General features: G+C 42.4%; 1 protein-coding gene across 10 annotated transcripts in view; it reads right to left on the reverse strand.

The window, feature by feature from the left end:
• PUM1 (pumilio RNA binding family member 1) overlaps nt 1-14,218 on the reverse strand; it is a 53,064-nt gene extending 38,846 nt beyond the window's left edge. For 9 of the 10 annotated variants that reach the window (XM_075853376.1, XM_075853375.1, XM_075853371.1 and 6 more), the window contains exon 1: nt 14,104-14,218. The gene's annotated coding sequence lies outside the window, so the exon portion shown is untranslated. Of the gene's footprint in view, nt 1-13,896; nt 14,021-14,103 lie in introns of all 10 variants that reach the window. The other variant, XM_075853368.1, reaches the window with a different exon arrangement.
• Nucleotides 14,219-15,924: the final 1,706 nt, after the last annotated feature.

Raw genomic sequence — 15,924 nt, forward strand, 5'->3', positions numbered from 1 at the left:
ACAAAAAATAAAAACAGTAAAAATAAGATAAAATCTTTTCGATAAGATTAGCGTGGCTGGTTGTTAAGAACGGCTTGAAACAGTCTATTTTAGAAGCATCCGATGCACAGACTGGAGCAGGCAGCATGAAGTGTCACCCATACAGAGCAGCTATATTCAGTGTGTACGGCACGGAATACAGATTTTCTCTAGCAACGGTCAGCAGAGTGGATAGGAGGCTGAATTGGTCAATCAAATATATTGAAATATTTCCAGAAATCGCCTGCCCTATACATTATAAAAAAATATAAATATAGTTACCCCTTAACCCCTTCAGGACTAAGCCATTTTTTGAGGTTTCATTTTTCACTCCCCGCCTTCCAAGAGCCATAACTTTTTTATTTTTTCATCAAGAGTGGTATGAGGGCATATTTTTTGCGGAAGGAGTTGTAGTTTCTATTGGTAGCATTTGAAGAAGCACAATTTTTTTTTTATTGCACCCTCCATTTGTACATTGGTGTTTCAGCGGGGTGCTTCGTGCAGAAATACTTACCGATCCCCGCATCTTGTCGTTTTTCGGGTCCAGTGCCGCTCACGTGATCTTCATTCTCACCTGGTCTAGAATCGCTGCTTTTCAGAAAACCAGAAGTCAGGTTCTCAATGCATTCCTATGGAGCCTCGTTCTGGCCCCCATAGGAATGCATTAAGAGCCTGCGTTCCAGTTTATTCAAAAGCACAGTGACTCCAGTCAAGTCATAATGAAGATCACGTGAGCAGCCAGGACCCAAAAAATACAAGATGCGGGGATTGGTAAGTATTTCTGCACACAGCACCCCACTGAAACACCAATGTACAAATGGAGGGTGTAATAAAAAAAATAAAGTGGGGTGCTTCTTTAAGGCATCATATAATGTACTGGGAAATTTAAAAAAAATATTATTTGCGGGCTGAAGTTGTATTATTGGCTTCATTTTTACGACTTTCACCGCGTCGTAGAAAATACTAAAAAAAGGCTTCACTTTATTCTGTGGCGCAATACGATTATGGTGATACCAAACTTACATAGGATTTTTATATTTTTAAAGTGCAGCTAAACGTGACAAACTTCTGACACGTCATAGTGACATGTCAGAAGTTTGGATTGGTGGGATCCGAGCACTGAGACCCCCACCAATCGCTAGAACGAAGCAGCTGAAGTGCTCGCGTGAGCGCTCATCCGCTTAGTGTCTGTTCAGCTTTTTCTGGAAAGCCGATGTATCGGAGTACGGGCTCATAGACTTTCTACTGAGTCCGTACACCGATACATTTATTTCCAGAAAAAGCCGAACAGACACGAAGCGGATGAGCGCTCACACGAACGCTTCAGCTGCTTCGTTCTAGAGATTGGTGGAGGTCTCAGTGCTCGGACCCACACCAATCTAAACCTCTGACATGTCACTATGACATGTTTTTTTAAAAAAAAAAATATATTGTTTTGTCGCCACATTCGGACAGCCATAACTTTGTTTCCGTGGATTGAGCGGCATGACTGCTTATTTTATGCAGGACGATCTGTCGTTTTTATCGGTACCTTTTTTTGGTACATACAACTTTGTGATCACTTTTTATTTAATTTTTTTAACCCCTTCCCTCTTTGGACACTTTTGACCTTCCTGACAGAGCCTCATTTTTCAAATCTGACATGTTTCACTTTATGTGGTAACTTCGGAATGCTTTCACCTATCCAAGCGATTCTGAGATTGTTTTCTCGTGACACATTGGACTTTGTTACTGGCAAAATTTGCTCAATATGTTCAGTATTTAATTGTGAAAAACACCAAAATTTAGCGAAAAATTTCAAAAATTTGCATTTTTCTCAACTTAAATGTATCTGCTTGTAAGACAGGCAGTTATACCACACAAAATTGTTGCTAATTAACATCCCCCATATGTCTACTTTAGATTGGCATCATTTTTTGAACATCCTTTTATTTTTCTAGGATGTTTAAACTTTTGCAACAATTTCTCACATTTTCAAGAAAATTTGAAAAGGCTATTTTTACAGGGGCCAGTTCAGTTGTGAAGAGGCTTTGAGGGCCTTGTATATTAGAAACCCCCAAAAAGTCACCCCATTTTAAAAACTTCACCCCTCAAGGTATTCAAAACAGCATTTAGAAAATTTCTTAACCCTTTAAACTTTTCACAGGAATTAAAGCAAAGTAGGGGTGAAATGTACAGATTTCATATTTTTTTGCAGAAATTAATTTTTAATACAATTTTCTTTATAACACAGGATGTTTTACCAGAGAAATGCAACTCAATATTTATTGCCCAGATTCTGCAGTTTTAGGAAATATCCCACATGTGGCCCTAGCGTGCTGCTGGAATGAAGCATCGGCCTCAGAAGCAAAGGAGCACCTAGAGGATTTTGGGGCCTTATTTTTATTAGAATATATTTTAGGCACCATGTCAGGTTTGAAGGGCCCTTGCGGTGCCAAAACAGTGGAAACCCCCCAAAAGTGATCCCATTTGGGAAACTACACACCTCAAGGAAATTATCTAGGGGTATAGTGAGCATTTTGACCGCACAGGTTTTTTACAGAAATTATTGGAAGTAGGCCATGAAAATTAAAATCTACATTTTTTTCAATGAAAATGTAGGTTTAGCTAATTTTTTCTCATTTCCACAAGGACTAAAGGAGAAAAAGAACCGGAAAATTTGTAAAGCAATTTCTCCCGAGTAAAACAGTACCCCACATGTAGTAATAAACGGCTGTTTGGACACACGGCAGGGCTTAGAACCCAACATTTGTAAAGCAATTTCTCCCGAGTACAGCAATACCCCATATGTGGTCATAAACTGCTGTTTGGGCACACGGCAGGGCTCAGAAGGGAAGGGGCGCCATTTGGAGTGCAGATTTTGCTGGATTGGTTTCTGGGCGCCTGTGGGACCAAAACAGTGGAAACCCCCTAGAAGTGACCCCATTTTGGAAACTACACCCCTCAATGCATTTACCTAGTGGTGTAGTGAGCATGTTAACCCTGCAGGTGTTTTGTAGAAATTAGTGTGCACTCGATGTTGCAGAGTGAAAATGGGATTTTTCTAGATATGCCAATATGTGGTGCCCAGCTTGTGCCGCCATAACAAGACAGCTCTCTAATTATTATGCGGTGTTTCCCGGTTTTAGAAACACCCTACATGTGGCCCTAATCTGTTGCCAGGACATTCGACCAGGCTCAGGAGTGAAAGCGTACCATGTGAAATTGAGGCCTAATTTGGCCATTTACAAAGTATTGGTTCACAATTGCAGAGGCTCAGATGTGAAATAATAAAAAGAAACCCCTGAGAAGTGACCCCATTTTGGAAACGGCACCCCTCAAGGCATTTATTAAGGGGTGTAGTGAGCATTTTCACCCCACAGGTCTTTTCCATAAATGAATGCGCTGCGGATGGTGCAAATTAAAAATTTATATTAGATAGATATGCCATTTCAGTGGCAACTATGTCATGCCCAGCTTATGCCACTGGAGACACACACCCCAAAAATTGTTAAAAGGCTTCTCCCGGGTATGACGATGCCATATATGTGGAAGGAAACTTCTGTTTGGGCACACTGTAGGGCTCAGATGGGAGAGAGGATTTTGCTTTGTAGTAGATTTGTTTGCGTATTACTGGTGTTTCCATTTATAATGTGGGGGTACATGTAAGCTGGGCAGAGTACATCAGGGGCATAGTCAGGTGGTATAATAAAAAAACAATAAAATGATCCATAGATGTGTGTTACGCTGTGACACAATCCTTTCTGCACAGGCCGGTGTCGCACTGATAATATGGCGTCCTTTCTTATGCCCCTTTTGGTCCACACTCCGCATCTTTGCAGTTTAGGGAATTTTGCTGAGAAGTGTTGTCCTGGTATAATACGGGCGCCCTCGCTTCCACCAGATATGTTTGGGCCCTCCCCTTCCTGGTTCCCTAATTTTAGGTCCTTGATAAATCGCCTCTTGAAACAGAAGAAATGTTCCCCTCGGGCCTGCACAACTGCATATTTTTTATTTCCTGACTTATTGGAGCCTTAACTAATTTTTTTTTTCATAGACGTAGTGGTATGAGGGCTGTTTTTTTGCGGGACGAGCTGTAGCGATTATTGGTACCATTTTGGGGTACATGTGACTTTTTTGATCACCTTTTATCCTATTTTTTGGGTGGCCAGGTAAATTAAAAAAAACGCAATTCTGGCACAGCTTTTTTAGATTTTTTTTATACAGCGTTCACCATGCGTTATAAATTACATGTTAACTTTATTCTGCGATCAGTACGATTCCGGCGATACCTAATTTACAGAACTTTTTTATGTTTTACAACTTTTTGCACAATAAAATTACTTTCGTAAAAAGAATGTATTTTTTCTGTCGCCAAGTTGTGAGAACCATAACTTTTTAATTTTTTTGTCGACGGAGCTGTATGAGGGCTTGTTTTTTGCGAGACGAGCTATAGTTTTTATAGGTACCATTTTTGGATACGTGCGACTTTTTGATCACTTTTTATTCCAATATTTGTGGGGCAAAGTGACCAAAAAACAGAAACTCTGGTATAGTTTTTTATGTTGTTCACCGCGTGCAATAAATAATATTTTGATACCTCAGGTCGTTACAGTCGCGGCGATACCAAATACGTATGGTTTATTATTTTTTTCAATAATAAAGGACTTGATAAGGGGAAAAGGGCGATTGTGTTTTACTTTATTACTTGAAACTTTTATTTTTTTCACTTTTTTTTCAAGTCCCACTAGGGGACTTGAAGTTCCAACTGTCTGATGTTTTTTTTTCTAATACATTGCACTACCGACGTAGTGCAATGTATTAGATCTGTCAGTTATTCACTGACAGCAAGCCGATTCGACTTTGCCTCCCGGCGGGGCCTAATCGGCCTCCATAATGGCAGAGCAGGAGGCCATTGTGTTTCCTGTTGCCATAGCAGCAGTCGCCAGTCCTGATTGCCTGTCAGGGCTGGCGATCTGCTAGTAACCGCTACGATGCAGCAATCGCTTTCGATTGCTGCATCGAAGGGATTAATGGCAGGGATCGGAGCTAGCTCCGGTTCCTGCCGTTACAGGTGGAGGTCAGCTGTAAAATACAGATGACTTCCACCGCTGATGACGTCGGATCAGCTCCTGAGCCGGCGCCATCTTGACGGCGGCTACGGAAGTCGATCAGGCTCCGCCGCCGGGCGGATCTTGACCGGCCTCCGTGCTAGGCAGACCGGGAGGCCAGTATTAGGCCTCCAGTTGCCATTGCAGGCATCGGAACCCCGGCAATTTCATTGCTGGGGTTCCGATGAGCTGCAAACACCTTAAGTGCAGCACTGGCGTTTGAGCGCTGCACTTAAGGGGTTAATGGCAGGGATCGAAGCTAATTTCGGTCCTCGCCGATACAGCGGAGATCCGGCGATGATTGGCGTATGGATACGGCAATTTGCAGGAAGTCATAGCTTTCCATGGCGTACCCATACGGCAAATGGCGGGAATGGGTTAAAGAGCTAAGTTCACAAAAAAAACAGCGATTTTGGCGGTTTCATTTTTTACGGCGTTCACCGCGCGCGTTAAATAACGCTGTATTGTAATAGTTCAGACTTTTATGGATGCAGCGTTACCAATTTTGTTTACTTTTTTTACATCACTTTAGATGAAATGGGAAAAGGTTTTTATTTTCTAACTTTTAATATATACTAGTCCTTCTCAATGAATTAGAATATCATCAAAAAGTTAATTTGTTTCAATAATTCAATTAAAAAAGTGAAACATATATTATATAGACTCATTACACATAGTGATCTATTTCCAGCATTTTTTTCTTTTAATGTTGATGATTATGGCTAACAGTTAATGAAAACCCCAAATTTAGTGTCTCAGAAAATTAGAATATTATACAAGCCCAATTTCAAAAATGATGTTGAATTCCGGAAAGTATGTACAGTATATGCCCTAAGTACAAGGTCGGGGCTCCTTTTGTATGCATTATTGCATCAATGCATCGTGGCATGGAGGCGATCAGCCTGTGGCACTGCTGAGAAGCTTATCAATGCGGCGTGGCATGGAGGCGATCATCCTGGGGCACTGCTGAGGTGTTATGGAAGCCCAGGTTGCTTTGATATCAGCCTTCGGCTCGTCTGCATTTTTGGGTCTGGGGTCTCATCTTCCTCTTGACAATACCCCATAGATTTGTTGAGCTGTCGGAGGGGGGCCGTCCCCCCTCCTTTCATCGCCTCAGATACTGCAGTCGCGATTGACCGCAGAATCTGAGGGGTTAAACAGCCAGGAGCAGCGCGATCGCTGTTCCTGGCTGTTAGTCCCGGTTGTTAGCTTTAAAACACAGCGCGCTCCAAATATCACCCCCGTACCAGGACGTAATGGCACGTCCGGGTGCGCGAAGGGGTGAAAACATGAAATTTGACCTAAAAAAACCTCACATACATGCAGAGTTTTGTACACAAAAACAAGGTACAAATAATAAATCAAGTAGTGCCAAGTCCATATTTACCTCAAAAATCAACATTTACAAGAGCTTGTGCTATCAAAAATGCTGAAACAGAGGCCATGCAACATTTGGGCATCATCCGCAAATGTATTAAAAATATATACTGCAAAGGGGCAAACCGCTATGCTACCAAAGGCTACAGTTTCAGAGTGCATAGCATACAGTCTAAAAAAAAAATACTACTTAATTTATACACACAACCACTTTCACATCAAATAGTGATTATAAACAAAAATTAAGACCAAAACGCGTACTCAAGCAGAGCCCTTATGCAAACAATGTACTAACATTTGTGGGGTTCAAACATACCATAACTGTCTACGCATGCCTGATCTGACAGACAGAAATCATATCCATCCATCAGAAATGTATGACATTCCTCTCTAGTAATAATCATTATTGCTTTGACTGTACCATGTCACAAGAGAAGCGGTCAGAGGATTTTACACTAAAGATCAGGTAGGATAGGGACAGTATAAAACGCATGGACTTTATTGAGGTTAGTGTGTGCTGCAATGCATGCCGGTCTGTGTGATAACATGAACAAGAGTTCAGGATACCCCTCTCCCTGGGGTCATCTACAGTCATACAAGGTTCTCTACCTCTATGAAGCAAGCATGCCCCCCACTGGCTCCCCCAGATTGGCTAAAGCAGCCCCCACATCTGAGAACTAGAGCTTTTAGTAGCAAGGATTTAAGAGATATGTCCTTGGCTACTAAAGTGCCTTCCTTAAAGGATGTATGAGATACGTCTTTGGCAGGGAAATAGTTAAACTGGTTAGAGCATTGCACAGGTTTTACAAAGGGTCATTTACACAAATGAATTAAAAATGTTGGTATTCCCTTGTCTGCCCAAAACAGGATTGGATCTTAGGAGAAAAAAAAAAAAATGGAAAACATTCTTCCTACTGCCATTAACCATTTACATTTTTTTGGTAAAGAAAAAATATTTCAATGGGAATCGGTCACCACGGAAAACTGTCCCTTAACTACTGTAATGAGTGAATAGCTTATTACGAAAGTGTTAGGCCTCATGCACACAACCGCAGCCATGTGCACGGCCGCGATTTTCCGGTCGGCCAGTAGCGGACAGTCAGTCACAAGTTGTCCGCAAATCGCGGGCCGTGCACATTATCTTCAATGAGCCCGGACTGCAGAACACGACCGTAATAAGGCTTGCCTGTTCTTTCTGCGGTGCGGGCTCCTGGGCTATGCACGGATGTTGGAAACCAGGGCCGTGTGCATGGCCACATAGGAATGAATGGCGCTGCAATTCTCCCGTGGATTTTTGGGGGAATTGCGGTCGCAAAAGCACGTTCGTGTGCATGGGGCCTTACTTTTATGTTTGCCGTCACTTGCATTATGCCCAAAAACAGCCCGTGTGCTGTACGCAATGAAGCGCCTAAGAGTCCGCTGTCTTATTTTGCTGAGCTTAGGAGTCCGGGGTATGCATTAGAATACAGAGAATAGACCATTTGGGGGCTTACTGCATGCGAGTACACACACAGAAATGGCATATTTGGAATCTTTTAAGCTATTCGCTCATTACAGTAGCTCAGGGGGGGGGGGTTCATGGTGACAGATTCCTTTTAAAGGGAAGGTGTTATGAAATGATTTTTTGTTATCATATTGCTTTTAATATATTAACATAACATTTATTTGTGTTCTCGTGTTCTACTTTTTACTTTGGTCTTACTTCACTATGGGGGCTGCCATTTTTTTTTCATCTCTGTATGTGTCGATTAACGACACATACAGAGATGGAATACGGCACATACAACCCCATAGAGAATGCGAACGGGAGACGTTCCATTCTCTGAAGCATACTCCGTCTGTGTGGGAACGGCGAAAGCGCCGCTCCCACACAGATCAAAACGAAGCTCGTTCACAGAGTGAAATCCGGCGCCATGTTCATGTGGATGGGAAGCCCCTGCCGGACAGTAAGATGACGACTTCCGGCTGCGGTTTCCAGCCATATGTTAGAGGAAGCGAAGGCGCAAGGAATAGGAGCGGAAGCGGTAGGAGAAGGTAATTTATGTTCGTGTATGTGATGTGTGTATTATGTTCGTGTTATACTGTCTGCTGAGCCCTGTATCTAATCCTCCCACACTGTGCAGTCGCTCAGAAAATGGCAGCACACAGTGTAGGAGGTTTGAAGATTCAAACCCCTCCTTCTCCTGGCACTAGCCAGAATAAGGGAGGGGGGATTGTGTGAGGACACTAGAGAGAATGTGTCTACCCCAAATTTGCAGCATAAAGCAATGAGGTTGCTTTACCACATTGACCATGCTGCAATTTTGGGAACTGCTCCCTCTAGTGGCCTGCACATGGAAATGTTATAAATTAGAATCTAATTTATAATATTTCCTGACTTGTGAAAAAATTAAAATAACGTGTAATCACTTAAATAATAACTAAAATTCTTTTTTAGAATTTTCTAGTGACACATTCCCTTTCAGTCCTCCCCTCCGCATGCTCCCATCTCCTCAGGTGTCAATGGCTTCCTGTATCAGTGAACATCCTGCGCAAACATGTAAGACATGGTAGCTGTGGTCACTGACAGTTCTCCTGTGCTTTAAAACTGACCCAATTATGCTAATAGAAAATGGCAAGAGATGTCCTAGTCATTGCGTAGGCTGGGAAGACATGCACTGTAAAGAAGGAGAAAAGATTAATAATGCAGATATGTGACTTAGGCTTGGGGGTCCTTCTATTAGGTCTCTATGGACATGAGAAATATGCAATAAAAAGTGAATAAAGCATATATTCACTAATAGTACAGAAAAACCCCAAAAACAGACAAAGATCATCACAGGTCTTTTTTCTACTATCCATAGCGTCAAAGGAAAAAACGAATTACATTGTTTTACAATGTATAACAAGAGCCTTAAAAATGTAAACCATATGCTCCTTAGCAACAGACTGACACTATGAATAAATAAGAAGTAGCTTGTTGCTAAGGAGCTTCTGACGGAACTTCACTAAATAAATAGCCATCCTTTGTCGTGGAATGGAGAACAGAATTTTATGAGACCCCTGAACTCTTTTAGAGAAAACCAGGTATTTTGCACAAGGATGAAGTGGCTTAGAAGTAATTCCACGGAAAAAAACAAACAAAAAAAAAAACCTTTTTAAACCTGGTCTAACATTGAATTCAACAGAGAACACAATCTCTAGTCGTTCTGTGCAACATTTTTGGTCATTTCATGTACTTAAGTTATTTTTTTGTGGTTGAGGCTATTTTCTGACGTTAGGAAAAGACATGGTTGGATAGATATGTTAAAAAAAAAAAAAAAAACGCCATTACTTTATACTGAAAGAAATAGGCATATGATCAACAGGAAGAATCTGTGAGCATGGCGCACAGAACAAATTGATGCAAGAACCTTCAGTGTCTAGTATTTCTGTATGGATAGAACATGAAATACAAAAAAAAAATAATAATAATTGTAAAGTCCCCCAGTGCTTATTCCTAGGGGAGACAAGTATGGATGAGAACTATAGCTCATTAAAATGGTGGTCCAGAATTTAAAAAAAAAGGTTTTGTTTTCCAGAAACAGCGTCTGATATTTCCATGGGCTGTCTGGTATTGCAGTTCAGCCCTATTCACTTGAATGGGGAAGAGATGCAATACCAGACACAGCACATTGACAGACAGCGCTCTTTCTGGAAAAAAGAAAACACTTTTTTTGAATCCTGGACATTCTCTTTATGTTCCCATGAAAATCATCTGCTGAACCTTATGTAATGATAATATTGACAATGTAGTATTTCCGTAAAACATTCTGCATTCTTCACAAAAAAAAAACAACACACTTCCAACCTTTCGGCTTCGTTCACATCTGTGTTGTGGCATCCATTTTAGCGGATCCATTGAAATAAAAAACAGACAGACTGATGCCAGACTGAATGCAACGGAAGGTAAAATGTTTGTTTGAAGGATCAGTTTACCGGATCCGTAAAAAAACAAAACTGTCTTTTCTTTCTGTTTGTGTCTATTTGTCATCAGTAAGGGTCTGTTCACATCACCGTTCATTCCCGTTCCGGGGTTCCGTCGGAGGGTTCCATCGGGTGAACCCGGCAACGGAAAGTGAAACTGACAGCAGAGCTTCCGTTTCAGTCACCATTGATCTCAATGGTGACTGAAACGGAAGCTCTGCTGTCAGTTTCACTTTCCGTTGATCTCAATGGTGACGGAAACATCGCTAATGCTTTCCGTTCGTCACCATTCCGTCTGGTTTCCGGTTTTACGACGGAATCAATAACTCAGTCGACTGAGTTATTGATTCCGTCGTAAAACCGGAAACCAGACGGAATGGTGACGAACGGAAAGCATTAGCGATGTTTCCGTCACCATTGAGATCAATGGTGACTGAAACGGAAGCTGTGCTGTCAGTTTCACTTTCCGTTGCGGGGTTCACCCGACGGAACCCTGGAACGGGAATGAACGGTGATGTGAACAGGCCCTAATACTCAATTTTTAACTGACCCGTTTTTATCTTTGCATCTTTCTTGCTTTCATTTTTAGTCTGCGCATGTGCAGAAAGAAAACGGATCCGTTAAACTGATCGCACACGGACCTATTTATTTCTATGGGGCCATGCACACTTCCGGTATTCTCGCTGATCCGTGCGTCTGTTCCGCAAATTATACCCTATTCCTGTCAGTTTTTGCAGATCAGGCTCCAGCATTCTATTCATTGATCCATTAAAATTACAGACCGCACACGGAAGCCACCCGTGTGTGGTCCATGTTTTTCAGATCAGTGCTTTGCGGCCGGATAAAGCGCCCCGGATGTGTGCTTGAGTTCTTCCAAGTCAATGGTATACCCTATGCAAACGCAAAACATACACTTTATCAACGTTGAAGTGGGGTCTCCGGTATAATATACCAGGGATGGACCAAATCATAAATTTAGGAGTAAGAGAACTCCAATAACCAATCTGACATTTTTAGTATCCTGTCAATAAGTATTATAAGAACTGCATAAAAAAACAAAGTTAGAATCTGAAATCTGTACTACACTACATGTAGTAAGTTTGGTGTTCAGGCTTAGTATATATGTGAAAGGCTTAGTATATATGTGAAAATTTCACATCACCAGACCACGAGAGCATGTGAAACCATCTAGAGCGTTCAAAAACACTTCCTTTTCAGAGCGCACCAACATCTTCATGGGTTCCACAGCAATAAACTAAATACATCCAGATCTCAGTCACTGGGTTCACTCTGCACTTTTGTCCACCATTTAAAACATACACCGGGAAAAACTTTGATGTATACATTTAACACAGGCTGTGATGGATGCCCAACAGCGGCATTCGGCACTTATAGACTAATATGGGATACATTGTGAGCTTTTTCATGACGTGTTTGTCACCCATAGTCTATAATGGTATCCGTTGAGAGACGTCATGAAAAGCTATTGAAAAGTCTGTGACGTAACGGAGGTCCGTGATGGATCCCTGTGTTTTTTCTGGTAAAACAGACACCATGAAGAAAACCCAATGCCACCCATTAAAGTCAATGGGTTCCATCGGGGTGCCATTCGTGTCCGTCATGCGCCAGATCCATCATTGCCATTATTTCCGATGTTATGCTCCTTTAAGCAGAACAACGGAGATAGCAACGCAGATGTGAACAAAGAGAGGTTTAGCTGGTACGTCAAAAGCTTTCCTGACGTACACCCTAAACAGGGGAAAAAGTTGTGTAAATCCAGCCTAATTTGCTAGGAATAGTAAAAACCCTTAAAAATCCTTTGTGATCTTAAAAGCTTAGCCGTTATAACATTGTAAAAAAAATAAAACAAAAATCTATAGACCGTGATAAACAAAAACCTAGTTGCCAGTAACATATTTCAAGCCACATTGGCTAGCTGGCTCCTAAAAGTTGTATTCCTTCCTTCATAGAATTCATATAACTCTCTAAGCCAAGCGGTTTTCACTACAACTGTAGGGCCCCAAGTGGCATATCTGGTGCAGATATAAAAAAAACTAAGAAAAAAAAGAGCCTTAAATGAACAGGCTCAATATGAATTTTCCAAAGACGCTAGGATGAGAATGCCAATGAATTGTGTGAAAGAATGAAATATTGCTGTGGAATCATGGCTTTTATGGGCTCAAGCATGTGATGGGGATAAGGTACTCAGCCAATCTATAACTTCAAGCCTGGATGACAGGAAGAACTGAGGAAGAGATGTCCAAAAAAGTAAAACTACATGTGCCAATAAGTACAGGGTGAGACCATGCGCAGAAATAGGTCACATGTTGGAAGGGGGCATGTGATAAACAGGATCTGGATCTCTCCAATTACAATCGATATTAGATCAGGGATGAAAGACCAAAATATTTTAGGGACAACAGCGGCTTGGTAGGGCTTATTCACACTGCTGTATTACTATTAAAACGTGACAGCTGTAGATTTCGCACCCAAAAAAAATAGAACTCATCCGATCAGGAGAAAGTAGAGAGACTTTTTTCCCCTGCTGGGATCCAATTTTTGGCGCCTGGTTGAGAACGAGGCCGCTGTTAGCTGGGCATCAAGACACGGGCAAACAGAGGAACTGAGAGGAAGTGCAAAGACAGCAAGTTCAGGGGTATGAAGAGTTAATGGAGAAGCGGGGCACACAATGTCAGCAGCACAAGAGAGGGTCACAGCAGCAACGCAAGGGACTATTCAGTGTCAATGGAGGCATAGGTGAGTTTTTCATGGGCAGGGTCTTCTGGCCTTTTGCTAGTAGATGTTTTTATTTGTCTGACAGTATTTGTTGTTTTTATTTGTCTGACAGTATTTGATGTTTTTATTTGTCTGACAGTATTTGATGTTTTTATTTGTCCTACAGTATTTGTTGTTTTTGGTATGTTTCTAATTTCCTGTCTTTGTAAAGTGCTACGGAATGTTGGTGCTACATAAAAGTTATTATTCTACACAATTAAACAATTCAGGGTAACAAAGGATTCTACAGATCTTCTCTGCTTTACTCATCTGATTGCAGAGTGAAGGCCACATATAAACAATGTCTGCTCCGCACTAGCTGACACCATTCAGCCTTACATCTGCTTCACCACCTCAATGGACCCCAATATAGATTTATGTTACAGAACAAAACCCCAACGCACACCCAAAGGATCATGGGAAGACCACAGACATGTACAATAGAAGTAGAACACTGCCACACGTATGCAAAGAAGGTTCACACAATATGAGGCACATTCCACATCCTCCTCAGTACGCACCAGGTTAGAGCTGGGGCCTCCTCATCAGATCCCATACTCATAGCCTAGCACCCCAGCAAAGCCTTCCACAGGAAGCCCTGCTTACCGGGAAACCCCCCATTCAGGCTCGTACACTAACATCGATTCACGAAAACATTTACGTCAAATTTTAACAGCTTAGTTCCACGTACTCGCGGTAATTCGCGGCCCCCCCCGGCTGCTCCCGTAACAATAGAGGCCTCAAAACATGGGCAGGGGGTGGAACCACCATCGGAGACCGGCCCCTTTTCTAACACCCGTCTCCCCCTTCCGGAGCTGTAAATACATAAAATATCGTCGTATGGAGAAAGTTTGGCGATTACGGCACCGTACAGTGCGGATGTAGAGACAATACTCACGGGCGGAGCGGGAGGATGGAGTCGGATTAGATCAGTGTCTCTCTCAGCCCCCGCAGCCGTCTCCCTACCGCTGCCTATCACTCCGACAACATGGCGGCGCACTGGGGGGACTTGGAGCCGTCTCGGTGCATCATGGGAGGAGGAGGGAGGACGGAGCTGTGTTACCTTGGTAACCCCGGGGCCTGCTGGGAAACCAGGCCAGGCTAGGAGAAATCTATGTATTCATTGCCTACATGTACGTTGAGTGATACATTCTAACAGACGTACGTCTGGTACCACAAGGTTGATTTTCAGACAGCTTATGTTATCAGACATGATGTAGCCGCCTTAGTATCATTATTACTCATATATTTTTTTATATATATATATATATATATATATATATATATATATATTTGGCGCCATTGTCTGCTGTATCGATATACGTTATCAAAAAAGAAGTTACTGGTGATTTGTAAGATATATATTATAGCGCGGGGTGCACAAACTTTTCTGGCCTGAGGGCCACGTTGTCAGATTATACCTCACCCAGATAAGACTAGGTGACTGCACGAATATTCACTCAGCTGTCTCCATTGTAGTATATAGGCATTACGGTAATAAGCGGCGCATGTCATAACTCACATAAACTACAAAGGAGAGAGCTGCACACCGTCACCTCTCCACCTTGTCTCCTCTGAAGGGCCAAGCTTTTTTTGGTATATCTTGGGAATACACAATAAATGTCTCAGACGGGAGTACCGCTTCCCGACATTTGATTTAACTGTACTTCATAGTCGGGAATAGGGAGTATGGAGCGGGCTGACGGGCTGAGCCCACGCCATACTCAACAGGTGTAGGCAACATTTTACTGCAACTGCCAGAATCAGAGATAACTCCGATCCTGGCCGTTTAACCACTTAGATACTGCGGTCAATAGCGACCGCGGAATCTAAACCGTTAGAAAGAGGGGGTCCCGCAACGCGATCACAGGGTGCCGATGTTTGTCATGGCAGCCTGGGGGTCTAATGGAAGCCCCAAGGCAGTGATATGTGATAATTGTTTGATTGCTGGGGCCCCTACTTATCGCGACAAAAAGGGCTTCGAACCCCTGTTCCTCCTCACATCTCAACCGCAGTAATAAGGAGATTGAATGGAGTGGCAGTTGAGCAAATGCGCTGCCGCTCTATTCAAAGTCTAATGACGTAGACATTCGAGTATAGGCTCAGTTGTTTCCGTCAGTCTCATAGACATTAAAGAGGCTCTGTCACCAGATTTTCAAACCCCTATCTCGTATTGCAGCAGATCGGCGCTGCAATGTAGATAACAGTAACGTGTTTTTTTTTTCAAAAACTAGCATTTTTGGCCAAGTTATGTCCAACTGGGCGTGTATTGTGTGTGTACATCTGGGCGTTTTTACTTCTTTTACTAGCTGGGCGTTGTGAATGGAAGTGTATGATGCTGACGAATCAGCATCATCCACTTCTATTCACAACGCCCAGCTTCTGGCAGTGCACAGACACACAGCGTGTCCTCGCGACGTCACTCACTTCCTCCCACAGGAACTTCATTGCGTCGGATGAGCGAGGACACGCTGTGTGTCTGTGAACTGCCAGAAGCTGGGTGGTAACGAAGCGAAGTGGATGATGCTGATTCGTCAGCATCATACACTTCTATTCACAACGCCCAGCTAGTAAAAGAAGTAAAAACGCCCAGATGTAACGAACACAATACACGCCCACTTGGACATAACTTTAAACACGCCCAGTTGTACTTAAGAAAGGCTCATTTGCATAAATATAAAAATGGTCATAACTTGGCCAAAAATGCTCATTTTTGAAA

This window comes from Rhinoderma darwinii, chromosome 2, assembly GCF_050947455.1.
Source record: "Rhinoderma darwinii isolate aRhiDar2 chromosome 2, aRhiDar2.hap1, whole genome shotgun sequence".
NCBI classification, from domain to species: domain Eukaryota; kingdom Metazoa; phylum Chordata; class Amphibia; order Anura; family Rhinodermatidae; genus Rhinoderma; species Rhinoderma darwinii.